This window comes from Mustela lutreola, chromosome 6, assembly GCF_030435805.1.
Source record: "Mustela lutreola isolate mMusLut2 chromosome 6, mMusLut2.pri, whole genome shotgun sequence".
Taxonomy (NCBI): domain Eukaryota; kingdom Metazoa; phylum Chordata; class Mammalia; order Carnivora; family Mustelidae; genus Mustela; species Mustela lutreola.
Window position 1 is genome coordinate 11,660,596 of NC_081295.1, and position 11,846 is coordinate 11,672,441.

The window sequence follows — 11,846 nt, forward strand, 5'->3', positions numbered from 1 at the left end:
GATTCAACACTTCCACACACCACCCGGTTCTCACCCCCTATTTCCCCCAACCCCTACCCCTCTCCCCTTTGGTAGCCATCAGTTTGTTCTCCATAATTAAGAGTCTGTTTCCTGGTTTGCCTCTCTCTCTCTTCCTCTTTTTTTCCCCTTGCTCATTTGTTTTGTTTCTTAAATGCCACATATGAGTCAAACCACATAGTACTTGTCGTTCTTTAAACCAACTTTGAGAAGTTGTTGTTTTCTGATCGTTGCCCCTTGTTTTCCCTTACGGTGTAGTAATTGTGACTACCGTGTTAAAATTTGAAAAGAAAGATCTCCGTCATTGTGATGAGGCTATGAAGAGCTGCTACATCTCTATCATCAATTACCCGATTGCATGGACACATTTTCATGTTAAGCCTAAGAATGTGACTAAGATCATCGGAATAAAGCTCAGAGAAGACAAAACGGATGTTTATATGCTGGCATGCGTATATCAGTATTAAAACTGAAATGTTGCACTGTTGGTGAGAATGTGAACTGGTACAGCCGCTATGGAAAAGGGTATAGTGGCTTCTCAAAAATTAAAAAATTAGATTAGATTCAAGATCACATTGCTAGCCAAGGACAGAATGAGCTTCTGATCTTTACAATCTGATTCCAGAGCCATTTCTAATTGGCCACGCTGATCTAACTGCCATGGCATACTTCCTACCTTAGATTCAGCTACTAACTGGCAACCTAAACTTGATCAAAATAGTGGCCTTAGCCAAACTGACCCCCAAAACAGCATACTCAGAAAACAGCAACTACAACAAAATGGTTCCACTGAAGGGGTCCTAAGGCAACTCATTTAGAGTTTCCTTGGAGCAGATTTAGGACCTTTCCATCTTTAACTGCGCAGATAACAACTTCACAAGATTTGAAAGCACTTTTTCCAATAGCCTCAATCAATTGCTTTCAATTCCTCATGCGGATTAATTTACAGACATGTAAATGCCAACTCACAGCCAAGACACAAACCTGATAAATCTGTAATGAATGCAACCCTTATTAACAGTCTATGGTTCCAATGAGAAATCTTGTAATTTACAGCAGTGGCATAATTATTCTATTTCCTGTAAGTAGTTACTGTAGTGATACCAAGTTTGTAGCTTGTCACATGGGTGATAGCACAAGTACATACAGAGCTGTTGGCTTTAATAAGGCAGATACATTGATGGGTATTCTCCAGCAATAACATTATGAAATATATTTATGAATGTGCAGGAACATTTACTTAATGGAACAAATTAAAACATTAAATAAGAAGTAAATGTGATAGACAAGGAACTGCAGCATACAAATAAATGAAATGTTCTGTGTATTTTATAATATTTACCTTGTTACCTCTATGTTTATCCATTTGTGCCACGCTTTTAGTTAATCTCAGAGTGACAGACATCACCACAATCACATCCCATGTGAGAAGAAGAAATTGTATCAATGTAGTTACAAAATGATGAACCTAAAATCAATCAGTGTACGTAAGCACATGTAGAAATACTCTGGAGTCCTGTTTCTGAAATACTCCCATTAGATACCAAAGAATGACTTAATTATCTGATGTCACTGCTTTGAGGAAACTTTCCATTATCTTACTTCAAAGTCTAAAATATTGATAATGAGATGATTCATAGAGAGTGATGACAGTAACCTTTTACTTTTGTTATCTCTTGAAAGGTCACTTCATTTTATAGACTTTCATAGGCACTTGTTTCAAGTAATTGTGTACTATATATCAGTGAAATCAGATGTATGATGTCAGAAAAGAAAAAGATGCTCCAGCCTATTTTTACCCCACATTTTCTAGATTGAAGGTCATAGTGATGTGTTTTTGCATTAACTTACTCAGCTCAAAGAAATACATCTTGGATAACTCCAGGACAACAGAAAATGATGTCATGGATCTTAAAGTAGCGATCATCATGTTTTTCCCATAACACCATGTGTTTTGTTCTATCTTCCTCCTCTGTCATTGTCTGTTTACTGGTCTGTCCCCTACCCTAAACTATAAGCTCCTTGAGATGGAAGATTGTAACTTCTTCTCCACTGAATCTTCATGCTCCTTTTTGGATCCTCCTCAATGCTGGCACTGTAGGCATGCGATATCCGGTTTTTGAATTGAGAAAGAAGGGAAATGAGGAGAGAAAAAAAGGATGGAAGGAAGGGAAGGGAACGGAGGGAAGGAGAGGGGAGGGGAGGGGAGAAAAAAAGGAAGGAAGGAAGAAAGGAAAGAAGGAAAGGAGGAAGGAAGGGAAGAGAGAGGAAGACATTCTGCTCCGTCCTCTTCATACACGAAGACTCCACCCCTGTAGTCCTAGCAATGGCATATAGGTGAAGAAAAAAGGAATTTCCTGATGAAGTTATTCATGCCAATACTAATGATATCAAGAAAAGGCATCAACACAATGCTCTGCTGCTTGTAATTTATAGAAAACTCCTCTGGTTACAATGTACTTGGAGTTCCATTCAATTAGGTTAATCAAGCATGAGATCATACTGATCATTGTTTTTTAATAATAATTTAAAAACACTCAAGTAGTGTTTATTAAGTGTCTGGTAAGGGTCCGATGTTATGTTCACCACTGAAAGAAAAGCAAAAGAAGTTGTGCAATCATCCATTCATTCAGCATTTATTGAGTATTTAGTAATTTGCCAGATGTGCTGAACACTTTCTCTGCCCTTGAGATAATTACATTCTTTCTGGGAAGCCAAAGCATGCAAGTGTAAAATAGAAAACTATGAGAACACTGAGATAAATATAAGCATTTAATAAAAAAAGGTAGTTTTAGCCAACATTTAGCAAGCACTTGCTATATGTCAGTCAAGGTGCTAAGCACTGCACATGCATTATTTTATTTATGGCTCACTGTACTATATACACATTGTCATTGAAATCCACATTTTGCAGCTGAGAAACGTCAGCTCAAATCAGTTAAATAATTTGCCAAAGTCATCCGCTACTCAATTTTCTTTCTGGCTCCCAAGTTCACAAACTCAAAGACCATACTCTACAACCACTGATCACCTGCCTAAATTTGGGGATGTAGGTAATATATTTTAGGGAATAGAAATTCTGCTTTGGCTAAAATTATTTTTTAATATTTTATTTATTTATTTGAGAAAGAGACAAAGATAGTGACAAAGAGCAGGAACAGAAAGGAGAGGGGAAAGCAGGCTCCCCACTGAGCAGGGAACCCAACGCAGGCTAAATCCCAGGACCCCAGGATCATGACCCAAGCCAAAGGAAGATGCTTAACTGACTGAGCGACCCAGGTGCCTCTAAAATTATTTTTCTTAAAAAAAGTTTCATCGGGGTGCCTAGGAGGCTCAGTGGACCAGCAGTAGGCTCAATCTTGGCTCAGGTCATGATCTCAATATCCTGAGATCAACCCCCACATGGTGTTCTGTGCTGAGCATGGAGCCTGCTTTCTCTCCCTCTGGTAGTGGCCTTATAAGCCATTCATTCACTGGTAGATTAATTTAATTTTAAAAATAAGGAAGCCCCTTCTATGTGCCAGAAACAATTCTACATATACAACAACAGGGAAAACACACTTCGTGATTCAAAGTCTAGAATTCCAGATGATATTCTGGTCTAGAAATCAAGATTTGGACTCGTCACCATTACGGTGAAACCATGGGTATGGCTGAGGTCTTGGTGGAGAATATGAAGAGTGAGAAGAAAAAAAAAAAAGAGTGAGAAGAGTGAGAAGAATAAAACCTTTGAAACCGCCAACGGTTAAGGGACAATGGATGAAAAGTCTGTAAAGGAGACTAAGAAGGAGCAATGGGGAGAAATGGAATAGGAACCAGATGAAGCTGCCATTAAAGTCAAGGGAGGAGGAAGTGAGGGAGGAAGTGGTCAACCGCAGAGGTAAACAGATCCTGAACTTAGAAAGCCATCCATAATGTGGATGTACCATGACAAGGGTGGAAACCCAACCACAACAGCTTGAAAAGAGAATGGCAGGTAAGAAAAGGAAAGCAGGATTATAGGGTATATTTTTAGGTGCCTTTTGGTGAAGTGAAAACAATACATCACTCCACTCCCACTCCTGCATCCCCACGCAGCCAAGGGCTGAATTTTCTTCAAGGGGGAGATTTCAGTGGCCAGTAGTTTTCGACTGTGGCGGCTTATTAGAATTACTTCAAGAAACTTTAAGAAATAATGAAGGCCAGGACAAATGCAAATCTTCTTACCAACTGATTTGGAAGTAGATATGATATCTATATTGTTTTAAACTTTCAAAAGTGATTTGAATTTAAGCCAGGTTTGAGGAGCATTATCATAGGTGACATAGGGAAGAAACCAAGCATAAGCCTCCTGGCTACCTCAAAGAAGAAACTTGTAGATTCCTGTTGCATGAGAGGGAGTATCCTAAATAATAACCAATGTGATTTATGCATTAATGCTGCACTGTGCCCAGAAATTGATGTATGCCTTCCCAATGTATCTTTGCAATTGCCCAGTAAGTATTACAATCATCTCCCTTGTATGACTATGGAAACTGAGGGTCAGTAAGGTCAGTACTTCAGCAAAAGTCAGCTGGCTGGAAAGAGCAGAGGCAGGGGTCATAGGACCCCAAGATGTGTGCCTTAATCTACTGCCTGCCATGTTTAAATCGCCAGTCCCACCACAAAAATGCCAATATGAAACAACCAGATCATTATTGGGGGTACCTGTGTGCCAACAGGTACACAGACCAAAGGAAAAAGGCACAAGTGAAACTTTTTGAAGACTAACACAAAATGAAAGATATTATGGGTTCTACTGGAATATTCAGGAACATCACGTTGTCAATTTTCAAAATTATCCTTACATCATTTACTTGGCTAACTATATACTGTGCAAATTTAATTAGCATATCCAGCACAATCCAGATAAACCACTAGACAGATAATTAATTTTGCTTAAACCTAACACTGAACCTGAATGGCATTTCTCTTCTACCTTCCTAAGTGACCCAAAACTGAATGGATACAATGACATAAACCTAAATAATGATTTAGTAGAGCAATTAGCAAACGTTTAAAATTTTTTTCCTAAATTATCTGCATGATAAAGAGTACTAAATTTGCACCTAAGTGAAAGTTTGTAAATTACTCAAGACAGGTGAGCAGAAGAGTATCACCAGCTGCCCTAAATCGTAACTCATTGTAACTAAAATTCATTTCCGTGCACACACAAATAAATCATGCCTGTCCTCAAGGAGTAGACATAAATAGGTTCACATGTGTCCATGAGTGCACTATTCACATGTTCCTTAACATGGAAGAGCTTAGATCAATCACAGCATCTGCCATCACCCTGACAGCCACAACACTGCAGGATTTAAATAAACAATGGATACTTTTTTAATTTGTAAGTGACAGAATGAAGAATATTGTGGTGTTTCCTCACCAGACTGTAACAATATTAAGGTAAATCAAATTTTGCACCTCATTTATTTAACAATGTCATTTTTCGGTTGCTATAGGGTTTTTTAGCTTCTCAGAATACAAGACTGCACAAATTTCCCAGAACTTATTTTTGAAAAGAAAAAAAAAAAAAACCTGTTAGCTCTTGAACACTTAATTATAATTGGCTACGCTTCTTTTCTTTTATTAAGTGATAATTTATGAAAGACTACTTCAAGATCGTCTAAAATGCCTGCTTTGGAAAGACTGAAGCAGGGGAATATGTAATCACTATGTAATGTAATCAGAATATTTAATTAACATGTAATCATAAAAGAAGAAAATAGTCTCATAGCATTTGTGCCCCAAAGTCAACAACAGGACTGTATTTAAAAGGCTATATATGCCTTTAAAAATATTTTTAATGGAGATAACATGGTTTTTTAATAAAATATTTGCTCAATAATTCTTTTACTTTAAGCAGAAAATAAAGCACTTGACCAAGGACAGTACTGAAAGGATACTCCCTCTGGTTCTCAAATCAGTTCACACAAGCTTTCACAGTCCCCAGCAGTCCCAGAGCTCCTGCGTGCTCTCCATTGCAAATGCTCCTCTGGTTCCATTCTTCTCCAGCCACCCCATAAATTTCTTCTTTCTCTTGAGTCTTGGGTTACTTCTTAGGGCTATCCTTCAAAACCAAGGCTTTCTTTGTTATTTTTAATTTCTGGTCAATTTTTTTCCTATTTCAGGAGCCATAAGAACATTTAAAAAAATGCAATCATAGAAAATCACTGAGGAAGGAGAAGGCTACATAATTTTGTACACCAAATTAATGGCAAAATACAGGCCAAGAGATGAGTTTGATTACGATTTATAAATGTAATACAATTATAAAAGCAGATGTAGCCCAAAGCCAGGTTTTTATACATTCTCCTATTTGTGGACACTAGGTGGTTTAAAACTTATTACTTTTTTTGGAAAGCTGCAACAAATGTTTTGTATATATCTCCTTGGATACACGTGTGAAAGTTTCTTCAAGGCAGGTACCTAGAAGAGTTGCTAGATGGCAAGGAGTACAAATATTCAAGACATCTACCTATTACAAAACGGCTTTCCAAAGTGGTTGTAACAATTAATACATCCATCCAGTTTGGAAGAATTCCTTTTCCCTCATCCCCACCAAATCAATAGAGTCTGACATTCTAATTTTTGCCAATCAAGTAAGTTAAAAAGGAAACTTGATTTCTTCAGTTTGTATACTTCTGATTATTAATAAAATTAAATTTCCCTTTACATGTAGATTAACCGATTTGATATTCTCTTCTCCTCACTGAAACTCATTGTCCAGTTTCATTTGCCTAGTTTTCTGGTGAGTCCTCTTTTTATGGATTTCTAGTATTTTCTTACATCTTTCTTATATTAAAGATACAAATCCTGTACCAGTTATATATGTTAAAAGTATTTTCTTAGTTTTTACATTTCTTTAAGTATATATTTCATCCATTTTATCAATTAGAACTTTAATTTTGATGTAGTCAAACTTATAAATCTTCTTTAGAGTTGTGGTTTTTGTACCTTACTGAAGACTTCCTTTTCTGTTCCCAGATGATAAATTTATCTCCTGCATTTTTTTAAATCCACACAGAAGTGATTTGTGTATGATATAAGGATCATATTTTTCCTGCATTTAAAATCATTTTATCTTATGTATTAAATAGTCCATCTCCCGCCCACATGCAGAAGTCACCCCTCATGTAAGTTCTCACATAAGATGAACCTGCTTCTAGATATGACATTCTGTACCACTCAGCAATTTGTTTTTAAGTTTTCTTTTTGCTGAACTTCATCATTTTATATTGCTCTTGTTAGCTGATCCAGTAACTATCTTATCTTTGTTTTTGCCTATTTCTTCTATTTATTTTGTTTTCACTATTGTCTTAGATATTTGGGGGACCTATTTTCCATTTTCACTTTTGAATCCATCCCTCAAATTCCAAAAACTTAGTGATGGGATTTTAATTATAATTACATTGAACTTAAAAACTGACTTTGAGGGCACCTGGATGGCTCAGTGGGTTAAGCCTCTGCCTTCGGATCAGGTCATGATCTCACAGTCCTGGGATTGAGCCCCACGTTGGCTTTCTGCTCAGCAGGGAGCCTGCTTCCCCCCATCGCTCTGCTTGCCTCTCTGCCAAATAAATAAAATCTTTAAAAAAATAAAATAAACAATATTTTTTAAAAAACTGATTTTGAAGGAAAATGGCATCTTCATCATTTTGAGTCTTCCCATTCACATTGATAAAAATGGTATATGTTTTTATTACTTCAAGAATCCTTCAATGTTCTCCAACAAAGTTCTATAATTTTCCCCATGAGAATCTAACGTGTCTTCTGTTAAATTTGCTCCTGGCTACCTGAGAAATGGTATTGTTAATGTGAAGAGGACTTTCTAACTGATTATATTTTAGAAATAGGAAATCTATTAATTTGTGTTTGATGGTTTTATATCTATTAATTTTCCTATAATCCTTCAGTAGCTATAATATTTTATCCATTGATTCTCTCAGATTATGTCTGTAGATGATCCTTTGCGGTCTGCTTTTTCTTCACAGTTCTATAAATAGTAGTTCTATTTCTTGTCTTACCTTTTAGGTTCATGAGAACAAGTTGGCATGATTATAAATGATTATAATGAACATCTTTGCCTTATAAAGTATATTAATGGAAATGCTCTTTAAATTTTATCAGTATGTATGAGGTTTATATAACTTTTGGTTAGATACCCTTCTTTAGCTTAAAAACTTCCATTCCTAGCTTAATACAAGGTTTCATTGAAGAAGAATATTGAAGTTCATAGAATGATTTTTCTCAACCACTGAGATGACTATATGGATTTTGATCCTAATTTGGCAATATAATGAATAATATTTAGAGATTGCCTAATCTTTAAAAAAAAAAAAAAACCTTGAATTTCTCAAATAAAACACTAGTTGGTTTTAACAAGATTTTTTGTATGCCCTTATATTCAACCTGCTAATATTTTACTTATGATTTTACATCATGTTTCAAAACAAAGCTTGGTTATAATTTTCTTATAATTTCCTCTAGTTTATCAAGCCTATATTATCATATAACTGTTTTTATTAAGATAGAGATCTCTTTTAAATGTTCCATAAAACTTTCTTCTAAAAATTCTTGGACCTATTGTCTTATCACTGCTTTGGGAAAAGACAAGATAGGATTTTGACAATTCATTTCTTTGCTCATTACTGTTCTACTCAGGTATTTTATTTTTCGTGGAGTACATTACATACACTAATTTATGTTTCTTGAAAACCAAATATCTCATCTATTTTTTTAAAAATCTCTATTTTGGGGGGCTCATTGCTTCAGTTTTATCTTTGTTATTTTGTTATACTTGCTTTTTATCATTTCATCTATTAATAGTCATCACCCTTTTGTTATTTCTTTGTCTAGAACTCTTTGTTGTGTTACATATCAGGGAGGATAATACTATGAATCCCCCATGTCCCTGTCCCAGACTCAAAAATAACAAACTTGGGGCGCCTGGGTGGCTGAATCACTTAAGCATCGGCCTTCGGCTCAGGTCATAATCCCAGAGTCCTGGGATCGAACTCCTGTGTTGGGCTTCCTGCTCAAGGGGGAGTCTGCTTCTCCCTCTCCTTCTGCCTGCCACTCTTCCTGCTTGTGCTCTCTCTCAAATAAATAAATAAGATATTTAAACATCATCATCATCATCATCATAAACAACTCTTGGCCAATCATTTTTCATTTGTTACCCTAACCTCTCAGTTATTTTGAAACAAAACTCAGATATTACATCATTACATCAATACATATTTCAATATATCTCTCTAAAGATAAGGACTCTTTTAAAAACATAACAGCAGTAGTGCTGCCCTACCTGAAGATTAAAATATATTTGGTATCACCTAATCCACACAGTGTTCAATATCCCTTAGTGTCTCATAATTTCTCATAATTTTATTTTCCAGTCAGATGCTTATTAAGGTCCATATACTGCAACTGTTTAATGGATCTTAAGTCTCTTTTGATGTACAGATTTCCTCCAACTTTTGCACTGTTGTTTGAAGAAACCAAGTAGATTGTCCTATAGAGTATCTTTTAATCGAATTTGCTAAACACATCTAGGTATTACTTTAAATAGTCCTACCTTTATTCTCCATAATTCCTGAAACTTTGTGGTTATATATAGAAATCTAATCAAATAAAAGTTTAATATTTTATTTGGTAAATACTTCATAATGTTATGTACCATAAAGAGATTCATAATGTGTGGTTGAATTTCTCTTTTTTTTTTTTTTTTTTTTTTTAATGTTACCAGCTAGTGGTAAAAATTGCCTAAATCCACTCCAGCTGGAATTAGAGTTAGGGAAAGGGTACAAAATTGTAATTTTAAAATCATTTTATTCCCATTGGAATCAAAAGCTTTCAATACTCTGAAAAAGAGAATTTTTTTTTCATAAATTATTTGGTTACCCTAAGCAGAGTTCAAACAGAAATATAGGATTAAAATGTAAGCCTGTTTTATTTTTTTCCTCTCTATCGGTTTTCTAATAAACTAACTGGATTCCAACAGTTTCCAAAGGTGATAGAAAATTGCTTCTTTTTTTAGTATCCTTATGAAGTCATGCATTTAAACATATTTGATACATTGTCATTTTTAATTGGTCCTCAAATTGTCTCTGGCCACTGGGAACTTTTTCAGTTTGGCTCAACATGTAACTCATGTTACTGGGAGTCTGATAGACAGCTCCCTTCCTTTGTGTAGGACAAGAAATTCCAGGATCTCATAAATTTCCTGTTCAACAGGAATCAACACTTTACTGGACTCAACAATTCTCCGTGGATTTGTGGTATCTCTTATTGGAAATGGTATCTAGAAACCACGCTCTGAGCCAAGAGATGATCATTGTCCCTTGCCATTTCATTGTTCTGTTTCTTCTCCCCCTAGCCTTTTTTATTAACAAATTTGAAGATAATCTTTTAGATAAATATGTATTATGACTTTATACTAATACCTCTAGTTCAAACCTATAATTATAGAGTTTCTTTTTAGCCTCATCAGTCTCACAGCTGTGTCATTCTTTCTCTAACATGGAAAGCCTTTGTTTTCAATGGTGTCAATATAAACATTCATTTTCTTTATCCTTTAATACACACAACAGTCTCATATTAATACTAATATCATTATACATATCATATATAATTATAAAATTATAATCATGATTGGGAGGGAGACAAACCATAAGTGACTCTTAATCTCACAAAACAAACTGAGGGTTGCCGAGGGGAGGGGGTTTGGGAGAAGGGGTTGGGATTATGGACATTGGGGAGGGTATGTGCTTTGGTGAGTGCTGTGAAGTGTGTAAACCTGGTGATTCACAGACCTGTACCCCTGGGGATAAAAATATATGTTTATAAAAAATAAAAAAAGTATAAAAAAAAAAAAAAAAAAAAAAAAAAAAAAAAAAAAAAATTATAATTGATAATATTATTAACTAAAAATATTAGTTAAGTATATATTTCAGTTCGCTTTGTCCTTATGGTATATACCTCAAAATGTAGTCTAATTACCTTTTAAAAATAATTTGGAGTAAATCTTCTTTGTGTAGCTATTGTTCTTTCATTGCTAATAATTTAGATAGTAATTATTCCATTTATTGTCTCTGGACTGTCTTGCATTGAACCTAACTTTGTACATACTAAGTTTCTATAGGTCTTAAGAGAAACCCAATAGTTGAGTCCAATCTTCCATGGGACATTTTCCAAGGCTTCTGCCAAGACCCTAAGACTTTCCCTGGTTATGAACTATTTTTACATTGATTTGTGGCTCCAAGCTTCATTATTTTTCAGTAGAAATTTAAGGTTCCTACACTCAAGATGATTCTGTTTCCTTCCACAGCACAGTATGAATGCTTGTCTTTCTGGCTTAAGAGCAAAGATTTTTCAGTTCCTATTGATGGATTAGGGAGTGATTTCACAGCTATTTCCAATGAACAGGAATGCTGATATCATCTCTCAGATAGGCCTGGGACATCTTCTTTAACCTGTAGGTCCAAAGGTGAGTTTTCATCCTGGAAATCCCTACTGCTTTTACCACTATCACTTTTCACACCCTCTTTATTTGGTTACCTGGAGTTTTGTGTTTTTGTCACAAACGTAGCTGTCTGTTCCTTAATATTTAAAGATTTATTTATTTATTTATTTGACAGACAGATCCCAAGTAGGCAGAGGCAGGCAGAGAGAGAGAGGAGGAAGCAGGCTCCCCACTGAGCAGAGAGCCCTGTGTGGGGCTCGATCCCAGGACTCTGGGATCATGACCTGAGCCGAAGGCAGAGGCTTTAACCCACTGAGCCACCCAGGCACCCCTGTTCCTTAAT

General features: G+C 35.6%; 1 long non-coding RNA gene across 2 annotated transcripts in view; it reads left to right on the plus strand.

Annotated features, from left to right (window-relative positions):
* LOC131833432 (uncharacterized) overlaps positions 1–11,846 on the plus strand; it is a 28,708-nt gene that overhangs the window by 9,492 nt on the left and 7,370 nt on the right. For both annotated transcript variants that reach the window (XR_009354461.1, XR_009354462.1), the window contains exons 2-3: positions 8,074–8,168; positions 11,369–11,527. This is a non-coding gene — a long non-coding RNA (uncharacterized LOC131833432). The remainder of the gene's footprint in view (positions 1–8,073; positions 8,169–11,368; positions 11,528–11,846) is intronic.